Raw genomic sequence first — 20,606 nt, 5'->3', positions numbered from 1 at the left:
AACTGTGTTATCAGTAAAGGGGAGTAAAAGTAGGGTGTGTCGGTGAGGAAATCTCAGTGACTTCGAACATGGGCAAGTCATACGGTACTACCTAAGTAATAAATACATCAAGGACAAAAAAATGGTTCAAATGGCTCTGAGCACTATGGGACTCTAACAGCTGAGGTGATCAGTCCCCTACAACTTAGAACTACTTAAACCTAACTAACGCAAGGACATCACACACATCCATGCCCGAGGAAGGATTCGACCTGCTACCGTAGCAGTCGCGCGGTTCCGGACTGAAGTGCCTAGAGCCGCTCGGCCACCGCGGCCGGCACATCAAGGACCTTTCAACATCTTTATAACTCGCTCAGGTCGACAGTCAGTTATGTCATTTTGAAGTGGAAAGGCGAAGAACCAACCGTAGTTAAACCAACACCAGGCAAACCTCACGTACTGACTGACAGGGACATTCGAGCACTGCGGATGATTGTTGTAAAAATTGTATGAAATCAGCGGAAGGAGTCACTCATGAGAATGAAAGCGTTACTAGAAGTCCAGCTAGCATAATGACCGTGCGTAGGGAGTTAAAGGGAACGGTGTGCCATGGTAGAGCAGCTTCCCAAAAGCCACATCATTTCTGTAGTCACTTTTAAGCGAAACTTGGTTTGGTGTAAAGAGCGACGCCAGACGGCCGCTGTGGCCGAACGGTTCTAGGCGCTTCAGTCTGGAACCGCGCTGCTGCTACGGTCGCAGCTTCGAATCCTGCCTCGAGAATGGATGTGTGTGATGTCCTAAGGTTAGTTAGGTTTAAGTAGTCTAAGTCTAGGGGACTGATGACCACAGATGTTAAATCCCATAGTGCTCAGAGCCATTTGAACCATTTTAAAGAGCGACGCCACTGGACAGTGGATAACAGTAAACAAACAGTTTGGAGTGATGAACCACGAATTACAGAGTGGCAGTCCGATGGAAAGATTTGGGTTTTGCCAATGCCTGAAGAATATTACCTGCCACCATACGTAGTATGCGGAGGAGGTGGTGTTACCAGATGGAAAGCAGGATCTGTGAGGCAATGGTTTGTGGACTATAGCATTCCTGAAATGAACTGGCCTGCCCAGAGTTCGGATCTGAACGCAATGGACCATTTTTGGGATGACTTACAGCGTCGAGTTCGCTCCAGATCCCTGGCTCCAACATCACTGTCGTCTCTGGTTTCTGTTCTTGAGGAAATATGGGCTGCAGTTCCTCCTTCTGCATTCAGCGAATTCGTTGAGTGTCCCCAATAGAGCTGAAGCCGTCATAAGGCGAAGGATGGACATTCTGCGCCAGTGTCCACTAACAGGTGTCCAGATAAGTTTAATCTAATAGAGTAGATAACGTTTTACTGTCTTAAACACTTTTCAATCATTATTAACGGTATCAATCCGAAATTAACATTTGCGGTAGAGGTGGAACAGGTTGGTGAATCTACGTTTCTCTACGTGTTACTTAGACGGACCAAGACACATCTGGTTTACACTATGTAGAGAAAACCGACTCAACCGACGTAAATCTTGTTCAGTCAGTCGAATCACCATTCAAGCTGAGATGCAATGTATTAGGCAACAGCGTGTAGAGAGATGTGAAACAATCATAGCGGCGCAAATAAGTGGAAAATATCACTTACATTTTCTTTCAGTTCTGGCAGTGATTTGTTGGTTGGGTGTCGATGTTAAGTTGTAGGGCACCCTGTAACTATCTGGATAACTCACTTTAAAATTCTTAAGCAGGAGCGTGCCACCTCCAACGAACTGTGCCTAGTAAAAGGTTGAGGTGCTTAAACCAACCTTGGGTTCAAATGGCTCTGAGCACTATGGGACTTAACATCTGTGGTCATCAGTCCCCTAGAACTTAGAACCTAACTAACCTAAGGACGTCACACACATCCATGCCCGAGGCAGGATTCGAAGCTGCGACCGTAGCAGTCGCGCGGTTCCGGACTGAGCGCCTAGAACCGCTAGAAACCAACCTTGGGTTGAGGATAGATTCACTGTAATTTATGTACGGATGGTAGTCTATACACTGTCCAGTCACATTAATGTGAGCACGTTTCAAAAGCCTGAACAACCACCTTCCACAGCGCGGACTGCTGCGAGAGGCGCACGAAAATATTCAACAAGATTCTGGAACGTATCAACAGGGGAACCATACCACCTCTAGGGCCATGGCCAGCTGTGCTTTGTTTCTCGGACAGGGATCCATGGCGCAAGTAGCCCAATAGAGGTGGTCCAACAGATTCACGATTAGGTTCACATTCGGACAGTCTGGTGGCCAGGTGAGTAGGGTAAACTCATCCTAGTCTTCGAACCACGCATGTATACTGCGATCAGTTTTACAAATTGCATTGTCCTGCTAGTAGATGCCGTTGTGCCATGGAAAAACAAACTGCAGTAATCGTGTTCGTGGTCCACAAAGATAAATATCATACTTGGGTTGGTCCATTGTGCCTTCCAGAATGACGAGATCACTCAGGGAATTCCACTAAAACATTCCCCACACCACAACGCTCGCTCCTCGCCGTAGACCTTTTCGACGATTGTGGCAGAGTGTTTCCTTTTATAAGTATCACGCGGCCCACGGCAACGGTCATCTGTCATGTGCAAAAGTCACCTATCGCCACTACTCAGTGTACGTGAAGTTGCTGTACTGGAGTGCAAATTCCAATCTCCGTCGCCAGTGAACAGCAATCACCATGGGTGCACGAACCAGGCGCCTGCTGTGGAGGCCCATACGCAGCAATGTCCGCTGAACGGTAGTTGAGGAAGCACTGTTGATGGCCCCTTGGTTCATATTGGCGGTCATCTGCTGAACAGTTGTACGTCTATTCGCCCATAAACGCCTCCACATCCATCTTTCACCACTGGCATCTACGACTCGTGGTGCACCACTGTTACTTCGGTGACGGTTTTAGATAACGCCATTTTGTCGTGCACAGTATACTTTAACCATGGCAGCATATGAACATTTTACAGGCTTGGCTTGGCTGTTTTGGTGCGAAAGCCAACGATCATGCCGTTTTCGACGTCAGATAAATTACGCATTATAACGAATGCACTGTTCTATCCGCTCTCTCCACAGGCTGTATATACCCTCCTGGGCTAAAGGTGTCATCTGCCGTTTTTGAGTGATTATTGCACGTTGCCGTCGAGCATAGGCGGTGGTCATATCAGTGTGACTGAACCGCACAGTTTCAATTAACACCTCGATAAATAAAGCTGCAATCATAAGACTTGATGATTGTATTAGAAATTCTCTAAACATTTAACCTACAGTGTGACACATTTGTCCCAACGACGGATTAGTTGTTGGAGACATTGACTGTGTATGATTGAATTTTGACTGATCAAGAACCGTTCCACCTCGAATATCATATCTTGTCATTCAAGAAGTGCCTGGCACATAACGGTTTCTTCGCCAGAGCAATAAGGAAGAACCATGGGTGCCATGTCAGCTGAATACGGGACTGAGATAAAGCCTGACAGCCCAAAAACCAGTGTGTGTGACTGCACCCTGTGCAGAACGACATGGGGCGTTAATATGGAGCATAACCTCCATTAGCACTGTCAGGAGATTTCAGTACTAAGCACCTATGATAGCCTGCCCTGTCCGCCCCGATAGCTGAGTGGTCAGCGTGACGGATTGCCGTTCTGCGCTCCCGGATTCGATTCCCGGCTGGGTCGGGGATTTTCTCCGCTCAGGGACTGGGTGTTGTGTTGTCTTCATCAACATTTCAGCCCCGTCCGGCCCGCAAGTCGCCCAATGTGGCGTCGAATGTAATAAGACATGCACCAAGGCGGCGGGACCTGCCCACAAGGGGTCTCCCGGCCAATGACGCCAAACGCTCATTTCTATTTCATGTGTGTGTGGTTTGAGGTTTTCGGGCGCTAAACAGCGTGGTCATCAGCGCCCAATCTATTTCATGCACTGCCTCTTATGAGCATAGTCTGTCAGCACCCTGCCGTGATTAACTCAAAAAAAGAGCGGGCAACAATCCACCTGTCGTTCCTGATGGCTAGGTGGATACCCCAGAAGTCATCTAGATTGGCATGCCTCAGTTCAGTGGACGTTTTGAATGGTCGTTGGCAGTCGCGAAACGCAGTTGGCCAGCGATCTGTCAAATTCAAAATGTCGTGAAAGATGTTTTAAACTGACCCATGACTTGTTTTCATTATTTCCACTATTGCCTCGTTTATTATATGCTAGTCTTTGAGCATCATGACCTCCACTTCTCTTGTGATTCTCGGTTCTTCACAGAGAGATAGTCTGGCTTTTCATCGTTCGTCATTCAGTTTTGTTTGATTACAATGGAATCGTCTGCACTATGTAATTACTATGCCGTATGACGGTGCATTATTTCCATACATTTCCACCAACTCACCCTGGATTGTTGCGACGTATTTCCCATTTAAGACAGAAAAAATCACCGCGCGATACTCCTCTTTATCGATGGACTGCGCTATTTTATTTTAGTCCCTTCAGCAGCGTATTAGGCCCGCACAACCGCGGGTGATGAAAAAGTTTCCATTTGAGGGAGTTGCAGCAACGTTTATGCAACGTAGCCCGACTCCAATGCGGATATATAAACACCGAAACGTAACCAATGAATACGTGTGGCATTCGTCTCTTTCTCACGTGCCTGCAGCAAATGCAGAAATGTGAACTTTGGCGATGTAATTACGAAATGCGTCCAAACAATACCAATGTGCTTTTATTCTTTTCTTGCCGAAGGACAAATACCGGTAGATATCTGTCTGAGAATGAAGAACATGTGTGGGACTGCCTATATGATAACTATCGTTGTGGAATGGTGCGATAATGGTGCTTTTGCATCATGATAACGCACAACCCCAATCGCAAAGGTCATAACGTAAAAGTTACGCCAACTGAAGGAGGAGAAACTCGAGCACCCGCACTATAGTCCTGATCTCTACCCATACATCACCCCTTCGGTCCCTTAAAAAAGGCCCTAAAGGGTCTACGATTCCTGTTGGACGAGGTCACGCAACAGGAAGCGGTGTTTTACAAGACGGGAATCTTCAACCCCGTGCGTCAATGGGATCATTGTCTCGGTGCTCACCACAATTTTGCCTGATTGGAATATCGATTGTGATCTGCACGACCTTCAAACGAAAATGTTTTGATCGCCCCTTATATCAAAATTTTTGTGACTACCCCTCGTAAATCTTTTATAACAAATGGGCGGCACTAGTTGCAGTGAATCTCTTTTTCTGATATACGAAAACAAACAATGGTGCCTTATGGTTTGTGTGTCCTCCTCTGCAGCTGTATGTGATTTACGAAATGTTCCGAAAAACTGTTTTATATATGATCGGAATATCCCTTTCTCATCTAGTCCTGAACGAGGCCCCAGAATGTTATACAATGTAAGCGTCGATTAAGAAGAGATTTTTCGAAATTCCCCCTAAGAGGGGTGAAATAGGGAATGAAAGTTTTTTTTTTTAATAAACGTCGCATTTTTGAATCTAGACCTACGAAAATTAGTATTTGGTTTCTCGATCAGAAATAAAGAGATATCGATCATACAATGTAGGCTTTCATGGCCGGTATTGTCTTCATTTAAACTTCACGGGCTGATATGCCGTGGTCGATGTATAAAACTCTCCGCTGACGTTTCGTCTCCCGCAGTTGGAGACGAAACGTCAGGGGAGAGTTTTATACATCGACCACGGCCTATCAGCCCGGAAATTTTAAGTAAAGAAATAGATATCCTGTTTTAGCATTTTCGGCAATATACCCACTGTGGGGTTGAAATCGGGGATGAAAGTTTTTACGAACATAATTCTTTATTAGAGAACTACTACTTTATTTCTACAGCTATATCGATGAAAATTGGCACTTGGCTTCTCGGTTGCAAATAAAAATATGTGTCTCAATGTTTCTGGGAATTCTACCTCCTAAGGGAGTGAAATAGAGCATTAAAAATTTTGTAAACTTACATTATGAAAGCATTTTCAAAGCTAAATCGATGAAAATTTGTATTTGGCTTCTTTGTTATGAATTTTAAAAATCGTGTGTCACTGTATTTTGGAATTCAAACCATACGAGGGTGAAATGGGGGATGAAAGTTTTTATGGAAATATTTCGTTACATAATAAAATATTAAAGCTAAATCTATGAAAATTGTAATTTAACTACTCGGTTAGATATAAAAAGACACCACAAAAACGCAAAAGACATGTTCAGATCATACAGTCTACGCAACGAAGCAGCAGGCGCTGAGCTTGTATATAAAGTACAAATAATAATGCGAGACATTGGAATTTCTGCCAAAAAAGCTACTTACATGGTAACGTAGACCTTCGTTCCTTACGGTGTTGACTGTGGAGAGTCCTGAACCCATCGGAATATTTGCTTTCAGTGGCTCCCCTCGAACCTTGCTATCAGATTAACTTATTTCGGTGTGCATTTCCATCCAACCGACGTAACGCTCGTGCTGGCAGCTATGTGGCTACCGGTGGAATACAAAACGAGACTCTTGTAATAAGATAAAGTGTCCATGGAGTGGCAGTGGCAGGCGCACCTGCTATGGATACTCACCGAGATCTAACATTGAAGCCGGCCGCTGTGACCGAGCGGTTCTAGGCACTTCAGTCCGGAACCGCGCTGCTGCTACGGTCGCAGGTTCGAATTCTACCTCGGGCATGGATGTTTGTGATGTCCTTGGGTTAGTTAAGTTTAAGTAGTTCTACGTCTAGGGGACTGATGACCACAGATGTTAAGTCCCATAACGCTTAGAGCCATTTGAACCATCAAGCATGCAGTGGTGATAGGCAAGGGGCTCATCAATATTAAGTACCCCAATGGCCAGTGGAAAGGGGACTCATCTAAATCTAGAATTCCGATGGGAACAGGAAACTATTAGTCCACGTCGTTGGTCCTGGTTCACGCTAAACGTAGCTTCTAATCATACACTGAAGCAGCTAACCATATTGTACTAAACAATCAAATTTCGAACACTAAGGTAAATTTCGTGTGCAAATATCGACTGATAGAACACAAAGGTTTACATTTAGATCGTAAACGAAGTATAGACTCAAATGCATCGGTTTTTAATTGGAAAACATGCACACTTGATATTTGTGAATTACAGCCCAATCTAACTCGATTGGGAAACAATGGTTTGAGTAAACAGTGTGTATGTTTTGGCATACAATCCGAAAATGCGTTAAAAGAAGGGGGTTACGATTTTAAGATATAAAGTGACCACGCCCACGCATGAGGCGTAGTTGGGAAGTGGCCATTTGTAGCATACACGGATGTCTCCTTTATTAATATCAACTTTTCACCTAGAATGTCTTTTTCTTCGTACTGTGCCTCGTTTTTGAGATAGTTATATGTCTCGGGTTAAGCGAGAACTGCATATATAAATACGGTGTCTCAAAAGGTACGGTACAACTTTAATGTATTATAGCATCCAGTCTAGTTGAGCTATTAACACCTTGTTTGGCTTATGTGCTCACTATCTCACAACGTTTGTTTCAGTCAGTTTCAAAATGTGTGCCCGTGATGGCGCGCATAAGAGCTGTCTGTATTCAATGTCTATCCACACTCGGCGCAAAATACTCGCGTCAACTGTGGCATTGGAAGTAACGATTCGGTTCTTTAAATCAATCTGGCTGGCAGGCGTTAGGTAGATCCTGTCCTTGACTTACGCCACTGAAAGAAATCTGTCGGTGTAACGTCAGGCGAGCTAGGAGACCAGAGAATTGGACCACCCGAGCCAATCAATCGATTAGTAGCCTGTACCCGATACGAGCATTATATTTGTTTACCTTACCACACACGCGTAACGTCGTTTAGTCGGAAAATGCTAGGTTGTTTAGAAAATTTCTGTTCTCGCCTAAACAGTGAAGAATTTCCACAACAAAACGTACACGCTGTGGCTTGTCATCTGCTTTCAATGCGTGCAGCAGTTGTAATCGGTATGGACGCATCTGTAAACATTTTCGAAAGATCCAGTGCACGGTCGCCCTAAAGATCTGCAGCCCCTGCGATGCCCTCCGGAAAGGTGTCTGTGGAGATAGTTGAAAAACCAACAGTATCCGTTGTATGTCGGCTTCACTTGTTCCAGGCCGTCCAGGATGACGCCTCACATCAATTTTTCCTGTCTGCATATAGTTTCTATACCATCGGCGCATCAACGCCCTCCATGGTAGTTGCTTCCTATACCATGTTTGGAAGTTCCTTTGAACCTGCGTGTCCCACTTGGTCTGAATAAATCACTCCACACACTGAGACGTTTCTTGAACTGTTATCATTATCCAACACTCACGGCAACCTGGAACACATTCAAACAGAATTTTTTGAATTTGTGTGTCACATCAGTTAAACATGGTGTGAATATCTTAATCAGTTCGGGTGCTATAACACACTGAAGTTACAGTGAACCTTTTGAAACACCTTGTATACACATATACGTACAATCTTCTCGTTTATTCCCTTGTTCGTATCCTCTTGATATACTATGAAGAAGCTCTAAATATAATTATACAGTTTAAGTTATCCGCATACGTGACTTCTGTGATAGATGCTTTATTCCAGGACTCTTTCATCTCCTCATAAAATAACAATAACGAGCTATGAAATTTCGTCTGTCTGGTGCACGATTCCGGTGTGTCAGTTTCCGTTTTTCCTGTTTGTTTCAGTTTCTGCATGGTCTTCACGTGCCTCGCCTTGAGCGTTTTCTCTACGATACAAGAGTACGAAGAAGACGCCAGAGCCATCCTTTTCTACATGGAGTTCGTAGTCGTAATTTGGTTTAGTATAGAATTTTGCCTGAGGTGAGTGTATTGATTGCATTTCATTTCTGTCATCACGTTAAAGAATGGTTATTATAACAAACAAAGCTTGTAAGACCAGAGACAGTCCTTACTAAGTTTCCAGATCAGCTTCAACAAAACTCTTTTACTATTAAGTTACGGTTCATGTTTCTGGACACATTCTTTACTCATCACGTAAGAAAATGTCATATTCACATGTGTCTAGAAACACCTTATTTCTGTTTTCTACACCTGTTCGTAGTGCCTTAATCGCGGGAAACTCACGGGAACAGTACCACCAGCAAACGATATCAAACTCTTCCTTACATGCATCAACCCCTCGTCCCACTGAATCCGAATGTGCTGATATATATTTGGAGTAGTGTGTATTATTTCGCAGCCTCCCGTAAAGCGTGTTTGATGATAGTCTGCTTTTTTCAGCGGTTTTCAATATACAAGAGATTTAAAGTCTCTCTCTCCCCTCCCCCCACCACCAAAAAAAGATAAAAAAGAACAGAAAAAAGATTAGTGGGTTTATGCCCGGATATAGCAGAGGCAAGGAAATTGCTTCACCTCTTCCTATCCAAATGCCATAGAATCTCTTATTTAGAAGTTCTACTTGAGCAAGGTATAATTTTGAGTATTACGTGGAAGAATGAGTTGAAAGTGGTTTCATGGTATATTCTATTCCCGTGAATTTCCTTCATTGATTTATAGGTTAGGAGATAGAAATAAAGCGTTCCAGATGCACGTCTATATACGTGTATTTTCTTCTTTCACGTGTGGAAAATAAGTCCTAAAATTCACGAGTTCAAAGAAATTTACGCCCTGATTATTGTGATTATTATAATAGCATTTGATTATAACAGAGAAAGAAATTCACTCTAGGGATCGTCTCTACATGTTTGGCTTAGGTCTTTTCTGTACTATTTGCGCATGACAATTAACATTTTCAAAAGCTTTCTCAAAAGACAAACCCATTTAATTGTGTTTTTCCTTTTTCTTTCTAGAATTGATGACGTAGCAACTTTAATGTTATGGCTTATTTTAAATCTCTTTAAGTTACATTAATTAGACATGACATTCATTAACGACTTCAGAAGTATGTAATTAATAGCAAAAATAAAAATTTTACGATTTGATTAACACATTGTGATTCTGGAAGGGACGCCAAAAGACTTATAAGTTGAAAGGAGTACATAGCGTTTTGAGATGAGGTTGTAAGAGGAACATCTACAAAAGTGAAGTAGGGGTAATGAAATGTCGGTGGAGTAAAAGAGGCGACAGTGAGAGAACTCGGTAAATAAAGGTAATACTAAGAGCAGTGGATGAGTTTTGCGTTCTGGGCAACAACAAAAATGACTGACCGAGGAAAGAGAGCATGTAAAAGGCAGCCTCGCAGTATCTAGAAAAGCATTTCTGAAAGTAAGAAATATGTTAACCTCAAACATAAATTTAGGTGTTAGGTAGTCTTTTCTGAGTTATTTGCTGGAAATGGATCCTTAAGTATATGTGAAACGTCAACAATAAGTGACTAAAAACTTGAGTTACTAATTAAGAGATACTGAATCGAACTGACGAGAAAAGATCTTCATGAAACAAATTGACTAAAAGAAGGGATCGGTCGACAGGACATATCCAAAGACATCAAGGAATAATTAATTTGGTAATGAAGAGAAGATTGGAAAGGGACAGGGTGGAAGGGACGGGCTTGGCAGTGGTATGCAGGTTGAAATGGATGTAAGACATAGTATGCATGTGGAGATGATGAGACCTGAAGAAGGGTAGACTAGCACTGAGAGCTGTATCAAACTAGCGTCCGACTTAAAGCCCACGACAGTAAGGACAACAATCGACTCAAAGTGTCAAGCAATACAGGAGCTTAACACTATCTCAGTTTTAACTATCAACTGTGGGATATATTGGCAAAGGACACGGAACTCTGATCCCATATGGGAAACAGTATCGTAGATAACAACATTTAAGGAGCAGATGTCTATTCACGGGGTTAGCTTTGACAGTAGAAGATGTGAAAGTCTAGAAACGGAGGGGATGTGAAATGTGGTGGGACATGAAGTTTTTAATATTTTATGATGGCTGCTGAAGTTTAGTTTTAAGGGTTACAAGTGTACAGAATGAGATCTACAAAGAGTTACGAAAAGAGTATATTGAAGCCTTGTGCGAAGGAATGGCTTTGAAGTTTATCAGTTGTAAATTACAGTATTTTATCAGGTAAGGTGTTGCAAACTTCACATTAAATTGTGTTCATCCACTTACACAGTATACAGATGTTCAGTGGCTCATGAAGGCGTGCACCTTCAGACTTGCTAGGTTACACACCTTCAAAAAGTGTTCGGTTTTCATTTTGTCAGTAGTATCTAAGTTGATTCCTTATTTCCATAGATTGTCGGCTTTACTCTTTCCGTTTCATTTTGTGTTCCTATCCGTGCTGCACATTGTAAGCTAATAAAATAATATTTCTCACCAAATAGTGCTCCCATTTAAGTGAATTTAGCTTAATGATTATGAAATAACCATGGAATTATATGCTGGTAACTAAAACTGCGTGTGGAAACAACCACGTCACTGTAGATTTTGATGAAGATACATTAGCACTGTAAGAAGATACTTCAATTGAGTACTATTAATTTTAATGAAGCCTCGCACTAGCTTTGTTGTTTTGCTTCGGACTGCAACATGCACTCCAGTTTTTGGGAAACAGTCCCGTTGAAAAAGTTGCTGACTGGTGGAAGATGTACAACCATAGTCATCCGATTAATAAAAGCCCATTGTAGGAACATACATTAAAGCTACAGCCGCTCTTGCAGTTGCAGTAATTGCTTTACGTGTTGTGCAACATGCGAGGGACCTATACATAACTACGTCGCAATGCGGAAACATCAACGGCGCTCGTAGTCACGTAACGTTCACACATGTCACCAGCACGCTTGCTCGCGTTATACGAAGGAAAACAGGTCAGCATTGCAACATGCGTTCTAGCATATAGAGAACAGCCTCAAGTGCGATCACAAGTACGGAAAACAAATGCGGACGTCAACATTTCTGTTACCCTTTGTTTGGTGATTTTCTCTTTACTTGGGGAAAGAGGGCGAAGAGGTATCAGTTTTTGATGGAACTTCATTAATGGAAATCCGTAGACATATCGCGAGACCTATCTTGACACTAGATTAAAATTACGGAGAAAAACTACAGAATATACAAATACAGATAGTCATATGGAACACTGACCTTGAATGTTTCCCAGAAGATAGATCTACAGCTGTGTTGCCGCTCTCACGTACAGGTATTAGATGAGAACATTGTTTCACAGAGTTGTCAGGGCGACACGAAAAACACACAGTATGTACCTTATGTTACCGATCGGTAGGAAAGGATAATTAATTGGATTGAGATAATCATCCTGATGTGTTAAACGATATTTTCATGACAGGGATACTTTAAACACCTGTATTGTGTCATAATTATTCGCTACTTCTCGTAAGATTAACTTGCATACTGTTTCGTTTCCAACATCGCTGGATGAGGCGCAGCATTCCACAGCCACCAAGTAAAACTGCTGAAAGAGCGTACTGAAGTGAACAGAAAACAGGGAATAGAATGCACACATATCTTATTTGACAAAAGTAGCCGGTGTCCTCATATTAATTCCAAGGAAATACTCGCACCAAATCAACACATTTTTCTGCCTTCAATAAGTAATATGGGTTTCTTAATATTGCCTTTCGGTAAACGTTTTTACTTTCGCTATCCTTGTTGATTTCTTATTTTGCCTCTGTTTCCATTTTTTATGTTCGCTATATGTGAACACGACAGTGATTTTATCACACTGCCTAAATGGCAACAAGATAGTACCTATATAAACGAACGTCAGAGACAGTGCGATAAATGTTCTCTAACACTCGTTTTGTATTAATTCCTTCAGTGCGATAAAGGATGTAGCACAAGCGATTTCCTTGTAGCGTGGGAAAGCCTGCAGATTCTGCTGCTCGGCAAGGCAAAACTAAAGACGAAAAAGAGTTCAGCGCAATCGACCCATTGCGCTAAATGCTAGGCATTCAACAGTACATTTATCTTAATATGTCCTTTACAGTGATACAGTAATATAGAAAACATACAACCACACAGTTGTACCAGAACTTAGTTCATCCTAAATATAACAGATAAATTTTGTCAACGCAAATCTCAGACATTCCCAGACGTTCGTGATCTAGATAGTTTACTGTTTGTTTCAGTGATACGCCAGGCTTTCGGCTTTTAAGGCAGCCTACAAGTCAGTATCCCGTGTGGAGACACCAGGATTTTCACTCCCCTAAACGAAAGTAGGAGTGCGTTAATGGAATGGAATTATTATTTATAATTACTACTCCCATTCTGCGTACTGTATATCTACCTTACCTTTATTGAGACAAATTTTATAAACTTATGCACCTAGCGGTACCTCTTAACTGTAACGCCGCTATTCAGTCTGTAGTTAATGTAAGAAAGCATCAGCGTACAAATTAATATTAAACTCATTATTTCAGCTAATCAAGAGGGCTGTTATGCTCGTTCATTTGTTGAGATATAATACTTAAGTTCCTGAAGCGATTTTTGTAGCATTACACAACAATGCTACTCTGTAAAATACTGTTATTCTGATAGTGAATGAGAACACTAAGTAATTGAGAAATAATATTTAATGTCATGAATAAAGGAATAGAAGTAAATTAGGCCACTGATCATGGGATCAGGATATGGCTGGTAAAATGTACTATAGAGGCTTCTCATGTTACTACTCAGTAAAATAAACTCTAAAAGCTGCAAAGAATTTAAAATTAAAATATAAAATAGGAAAAAGTCACTAAAAATTGAAAAGGAATTATGAGACACACTGAACCATATAGAGTGTCACAGGATAAATGATCAGTATTCAGGGATATGACAGGAACAATCATTCGAAGCAAAAAAGGCAAGTAAGTATGGGCTGTAAAATTTATGCCTTCAGAACTATGAGTGCTTCTTCATATTCGATACTGTCAAACAAATATCTTTTACTGGAAACTCTTTGCTTTCCATATTGTAAGAGGATGTAGCATGGACCAAATCAAGAAAGAATTGTTTAGTAAACATGGGCTCTAAAATGAGTACCTGAAGAGCTATGAGGACTTGTTCACCTTCGTTATTGTGAGACACATCTCTTTTATTGAACAATTGCTCATACCTCTTACGGATTGCCTTGTAGAGCCAGTTTTTACCAGACAATTTTTTGTTGATTTGGTCCATGCTACGGCCTCCCAAAATATGGAAAGCAAAGAGCTTCCAGTAAAAGACATTCGATTGACAGTATCGAGGATGAAGAAGTATTCAGAGCTCTTAAGGAATAAATTTTTGAGTCCATATATACTAGTCCATTTCTCTTCGAATAATCGTTCCTGTCATATCCCTGAATGTTGACCACTCCTCGTAGGACACTATATAATAGGTTTATCAGAAGGTCTTTAGAAAGGCCTATAATAGTATTGGAGAATCAATTTTGATGGGAAAAATGAATAGGTACATTGTGCAACAAGAGAAAGAGATATATTTTGATTAATGAAGAAACACAAACAAATTTCATCTAGTAATTTCTAACAGATTTAGAGACTGTTAGTGATTACTTACTAATTGTAGCTAAGTGCGATATTAGATTTAAACAACAACAATATATAACTGAGACCGAGAGGGACGAGTAGAAAAGGTGTAGACATAACTGAAGAATTTAGGTCTGAGACAGAGAAGATAAGCAAGATACGGGAAAATGTAAATTGAAAGGATTAAGAAAATATTACTAAGCCACAGGGAGTATAGTAATATATAGAAAGTCAATGCAAGGAAACCACAGATGTCAAAGAAATACAAGTTTTCATAACAGAGAGAAACAGATTGGGAAAAACCAATTTTTTAGGATGCAAAGAAATCAAAAAAGCAAATGACACTTGGTTGCACAAAGAAATAAGGCATGACAGATACATTGTAAGTAGTACAGAACCTAGCGAAAAGAAATGGAAAAGCAGAACAAACCTCGGAGCAACATAATTGAGGTCATAGAGGGTAACATTCTCTTCCAGTATGAATCTGTGGCAGATCGTTGAACAGGTTATTTCCCAAAACATATCATGTGATAGAGAAAATATTGAAAACATTTCAGATTAAATAAGTACAATAGTAGTAGTAGTAATAGTAGTAGCAGTAGTAGTGAAGAATGAGTACAGTGGACCTATAACTATCAGGTTACAGTAGAATAATTCCTGAAACAACACGAGCATCAGCAACAGGAACAGATAGTATTCTTCGTTAGTTACTAAAGAATGCTTGAGATAAAGGAAAAGGAGAGTTGCAGAAAGGAAAAGTACCATAGTGAAGAAAAAATACAAATTGGAGCTCTAATTATATAAATTTGGTGAATTTTCCATCTCATTGTTCAAAAATTCTAGAAGACATTATTAAGGAGAGATTAAAGCCTAATATTGCTGGGTATTTAGGAAAAATATCAATTCGGACTCAAGAAAGGAGAATCAACAGGAGAAGCTAAAGAAGAATAGATTATATGACGATGACCATTTAAGCACAGGAGACTTTTAAGTGACAATGAAAAGGCTTTTGACAGTCTATTTCAAATGACAGACTGGAGAATGAAACCAAATTGGAAACGTCATTAACAGACATCAGAGTAATATTATAGATGTTCTCTGCATTAAGTAAAATGTCAGATCAAAAATAGACACAGAAAAATCTGGCCCTTCTCTCCCTCAAATCCACACAAAATTACACTACAGGTATAAGTAATGGTAAACAAATATAATGCATTACACTTAGATATGATATTTTAATCTTAACACGTTTAGAAATTGACATTAATTATATATGAAGACTTTTGATTAATCTCCTAGTTAAGCACACTGTTGATTTGCACATACAAAACGAAATCGATGGTAATATGTAAATTTAACAGTAGATAACAAAAGTCTCTACACGTGGATATGATAGCTGTAATGTTCAAATGAACGATAACTGACAATATTCCCTAATATTTCCTGAAGACACAAAACCAATACCGTGACTTTTATAAATTGAAAATGGCTGCCATCATTGAAGTTGACAAATGAAAACTATGTTACTCTCTATGAAACATGTGGTTTATGGAACTTTGCACTCCTAATACAACATTTAGTTTGTTGACAAAAGCCAAATATAAGTAGTAATGGTTCAATCAGGTTACTTTGACCGATTTTATCTTAAACCTTGACATTTCGTAAAGTAACAGTGTTTTACAATGCATTTTAAATGTAAGGCTACTTTTCTTAAACAAATAAACAATTTAATATTTCAGTATGGCATGTATTTCAGAAGATTTTGTCGCGCTTATTCTGATGGATAAACACATCATCTTGCATAATGGCTTAAAGCCTGGCCAAGTGATAGATATTAACTGAACTACTATATTTATAGTAGGTAGTGGATTTCACAGATGTAGCGTAAAAGGAACCTGATGAATGTGTTCTAACGAACTGGAAACACAGAGACTAAACCTACACTTTTAAGAATCTTCAACATCGCAGCGCGTCAGCAATTGTTGGTTAATATATTAAAAACATAGAAACCCGCCTCGATTGCGAAAAAAGTACGTGGTGTTAACCTAGGTTTCGGCGTAGATAACTACACCTTCTTCAGAACAATAAAACCCACAAGTTCCTAAGCAGACCTTTGTCAATGATTAAAAGAACACCACAGCTATACATTTATCAACGAAAAAAGGGAAACACAAACAGTATTATGTAAAAAGTCTAAACCGTTACTTAACTTAAAGGTGTAACCTCCACCTCACACAGACCTACACTGCGTGACAAAAAAAGTTAAACACCCAGAAGGGGATGAGAAAACGAAATGAAACTTCATTGGCTGAGATGGTATACAGCTTTATTTCAGTAGTTACAAAATCGAGCCAAATTTACAAATAACCTGGCACTGTGAGCCCAATTATCAGTTTAACGTCACTCCTTCCCTGAGCTAAATGCAAGCACTGATTCGGATGTGAAAAGTCATAAAGCCATGTACACTCTTCTGCGGCCAGAAGGCCCACAACTGCCGTAACTGTTTCTTGATATCCTGAGAACTGGCACAGTTCATAGAGACATGTGCTGCGTGTGGACGAGCACTGTGCTGCACCAAGACACTGTCGCATGACAGGTAACACGAGATCACATGTTGTGTCCGTCACGAACTGTTACGGTGTCACAGATACCTCAATCATTACCAACTGTGACCTGAAGCTATACTCAATGCCTCCGCACACCATAACTCCAGGAGTAATACTATAGTGCTTCTCCAAAGCATTGGAAAATGGCATGCGACACCATTCGTCAGCAGCCCATACTTTCCCGTCACCACACCACTTCAAACGAAGCCGTTTGCGTTGTTAGGTTAACAGCATCCTACGTATGTGACGTTAGTTGCACCTAGTCTCTGATCAATGGTGATACAAATTATTGTGCGGAGTCCATTGCCTGTTTTCGGGTGACAAAGTTGCACCCAAACAACACTGTTTTTCTATACCGGCGTAGAATCACTAAGAGTCCTAATGCGTTTTAATCGGCAGTATTGCTCCTCTAAATCAACCATTGGTTATCATAGTTGGCCAAATACGAGGTGTGATCAAAAAATACGGTGAATGAACTTTTTTAGCAGCAGCTGATGACGCTAAACCTTGTGATGTAATTTATCCGATAGCCTGATCCATCGAAACTGGCAGTGTCAAGCTGGGCACGTTCTGACTTGTCAGTCAGCGTCCAGCGACGCTAGAGTGAGGTTATGTTTATAGCGTCTGTAACTCATCAAGGATTCTGAGCAACGTGTGAACATTCAGTTCAGTTTCAAGATGCAAAAAAGTGTCCAAAGAAACACAGGAAATGTTGAAAACGGTGTATGGCGACAATGCTGTAACTCTGAAGACTGTTTATAAGTTGTATGAGCGATTTTATAAGAGAAGAGAGTCGTTAGAAGACGAGAAACGTTCGGGACGCCCATTAACCTGGAAAAAAACAGTAAAACGTGCAGAAAGTGGCAAAACTGTTCGTTCAGACAGGCGAATAACTGTCAGAGAGCTTCTCGTAGAACGTAGCATCTCATACGAGTCAGTACAAGCATTTTAACTGACAACTTGCAAATGAAACGAATGAATGAAAATTTGTCCCCAGACATTTTGAGTGATGAACAGAAGGAAAATCGTCTGTCAGTTTGCAATGAGTTGAAGGATCGTCTTCATTCAAATCCGGACTTCCTGTCCAAAATTGTAACTGAACATGTAAGTTGGATGTATACGTATGACCTTGAGAAGAAAATTCGAAGTTCCCAATGTAAAATCAGTGAATCTCCGCACCCTAGATTGGCACATCAGTCAAAATCTTGTTCATTGTTTTCTTCCATACTGAGTGTATAGTGCGGTCAGAGTCCGTTTCAAGGACAACAGTGGTAAACGTAGAATTTTACAAGGACGAATGCGACTTTTGCGAAACGACGTTTGAATAAAGAGACCAGAAAAAAGGTCCAACAGCTCCATTCTCTATCACGACAACGCGCTGCGCCACTCCTCGCTTTTGATTCGCGAGTTTTTGGCCGGAGAAAGTGTTCCACGTCCGCCTTACTCACCAGATTTAGCACCATGCGACTTCTGGCTCTTCCCAAAAATTAAAACCGTGGTTAAAAGGAAACTTTTTGACGCCATTCCTGACATTGAGAGGGCCACGAAAGAGAAGCGGAGCTCCCTTCCAGAAATGACTGTGGGGTAACTGCATTGCTAACCAAGGACAGCACATTGAAGGGGAGCAAATCAAATTGCTTTGCTTCTAAAAGAAATTATGCAGCGCATTTCTTGATCACTTCTCGTATATCAACCATGCGCGGTATTTTGTCACCATATGACACGTGTAAGACAGGTTGCTCGAGAACTGTGAGATGCAACAGATCGCGTGCTCCTTATCGATTTTTACTGTGATCCCGAAAGACTGAAAACTTCCAAATGGGCTCTGCCAGTTCACTGTTACAAAGGAAACGCAAATACGTTTACATGAATTTACATAAAAGTAAACTTATATATTAAGCACCGGATTGATTCAATTGCTTACGAACAACAGTCTTTATTTTAGAGTATCAGAAATGTATTTATAAAACACGTCACTACCTATACGAAACCTCATTCACTCAAAGCAAATGTAAAAATATTTTTTTGCCAAAATTTTTAAGATGTGTAAAATATATGGTTAATGAGTCTTACCGAGAGAGGAACACGAAAAGTTCATCGGTTTTCCGACAGCACCGTTGTTAATAAATTTTCAGTAAAGACGAAAATAAAAATAAGCTCTCAGTGTAGGAGGATTATTGTAAACACCATTCCCTGGAACATTTACATTTTGGCGCTCTCTTAACTATACAAACTTTTATGCTAAGTTTTATGTAGGAAAATCTCACAGTTTACAATTTCATTTCATTTGTCGCTGTATTTTACGTAACTGACGAATATATTTGACGTAATTATTTTCAGGCTGTGGTCCTCTGGTTGTAGATCTAGGTACCAAGGCGCTATTGGACGATTAAAATTCCTGAGGAGGCCTTTTTGCATAATAGGTAAGGCTGCAGAACCTCTTACAACAAATGATATTAATACGAATATATACGATGCAATATTTTGTTACTTTATTTAAAATAAGATTTTTTTAAATTTATGTCGTAAGAAATTAACATATAACTCCAATTATTTTGTTATGTTTCGATTGCCATTATGTTCCCAGTGCTTTTTGTAACGAAAAAGCATGAAGCTGTTTATTATTTGTTATGTCAGAATGTATTAATATATGTTACATTTTCGCCGAAAGAAATCAACAAATATTGAACAAACATTATTTATAATTTTCAGTTAATTGTGGCTTTACCTCATAATTTCTGCATGTGATTTCTACCTCAGCTTTATTTCATCCGTAATTGTTTTAGTGATACAAACTTAATAAAGGAAGGTGGCTTGAATTATTTTGAAACTGCAGTCATAAGAGTTTGCTAGTCAGATTCTTTGTTTCCGAAAACAGGGCAGTGTACAAGTTGGTGGACATGTCTAAAATTTGGGGCAGAGACAAAAAAACTATTGTCTCTATCCCGCCTTTGAATCTTCATATAACATTATTCACTTTGGAATTATTATTGCAGTTCTAATATATAGGGTGTTTAATAGTTAATTATAAACACTTCTAAATGTTGTAGAGGTGACTTAGTAGACCACGTTTTTACACAGGAACCCACCTCCGGAAACGTCATCCAACGACTTTAAAGAGCGCTAAAATTATAGGCGGCGGTGCCTGTAAATGATTGTATATATACAGGGTGGTACAGTGATTCCGTTACAAACTTTCTAGGATGATGGAGAAGGATAAGTTCATCAGTTAGAGGTAAGAGACCGTGTACCGAAACGAACGAGTCGAGAGTTATAAGCGGAAACCTTTCTGATACGACTGACAGTGCAATGCATATACTGGTACTGTTGTTGCTAAGATTGTAGGGTAGGCAACTTCATGGGCCAAAACAATGAAGAAAAGTCCAGTCAACATGGGCTCTAAAATGCATACCTGAGGAGCTGTGACCACTTGTTCATCTTCGCTAATGTGAGACACATATCATCTTTTGAATAAGTGCCCATAGCTTTTAAGGTATGCCTTTTTGAGCCCATGTTAACTGGACATTTCTCCGTTGTTTTGGTCCATACCATCACCTCTGAAAGCT

The 20,606-nt window shown here is 40.4% G+C and overlaps 1 long non-coding RNA gene across 1 annotated transcript in view; it reads left to right on the top strand.

The window, feature by feature from the left end:
* Positions 1–19,463, top strand: part of LOC124789560 — a 450,818-nt gene extending 431,355 nt beyond the window's left edge. The window contains exons 2-3 of the long non-coding RNA XR_007016134.1: positions 8,691–8,825; positions 19,381–19,463. This is a non-coding gene — a long non-coding RNA (uncharacterized LOC124789560). The remainder of the gene's footprint in view (positions 1–8,690; positions 8,826–19,380) is intronic.
* The last annotated feature ends 1,143 nt before the right edge of the window (positions 19,464–20,606 follow it).

This window comes from Schistocerca piceifrons, chromosome 3 (assembly GCF_021461385.2).
Source record: "Schistocerca piceifrons isolate TAMUIC-IGC-003096 chromosome 3, iqSchPice1.1, whole genome shotgun sequence".
Classification (NCBI taxonomy): domain Eukaryota; kingdom Metazoa; phylum Arthropoda; class Insecta; order Orthoptera; family Acrididae; genus Schistocerca; species Schistocerca piceifrons.
This window is presented reverse-complemented; position numbering and strand designations above follow the sequence as displayed.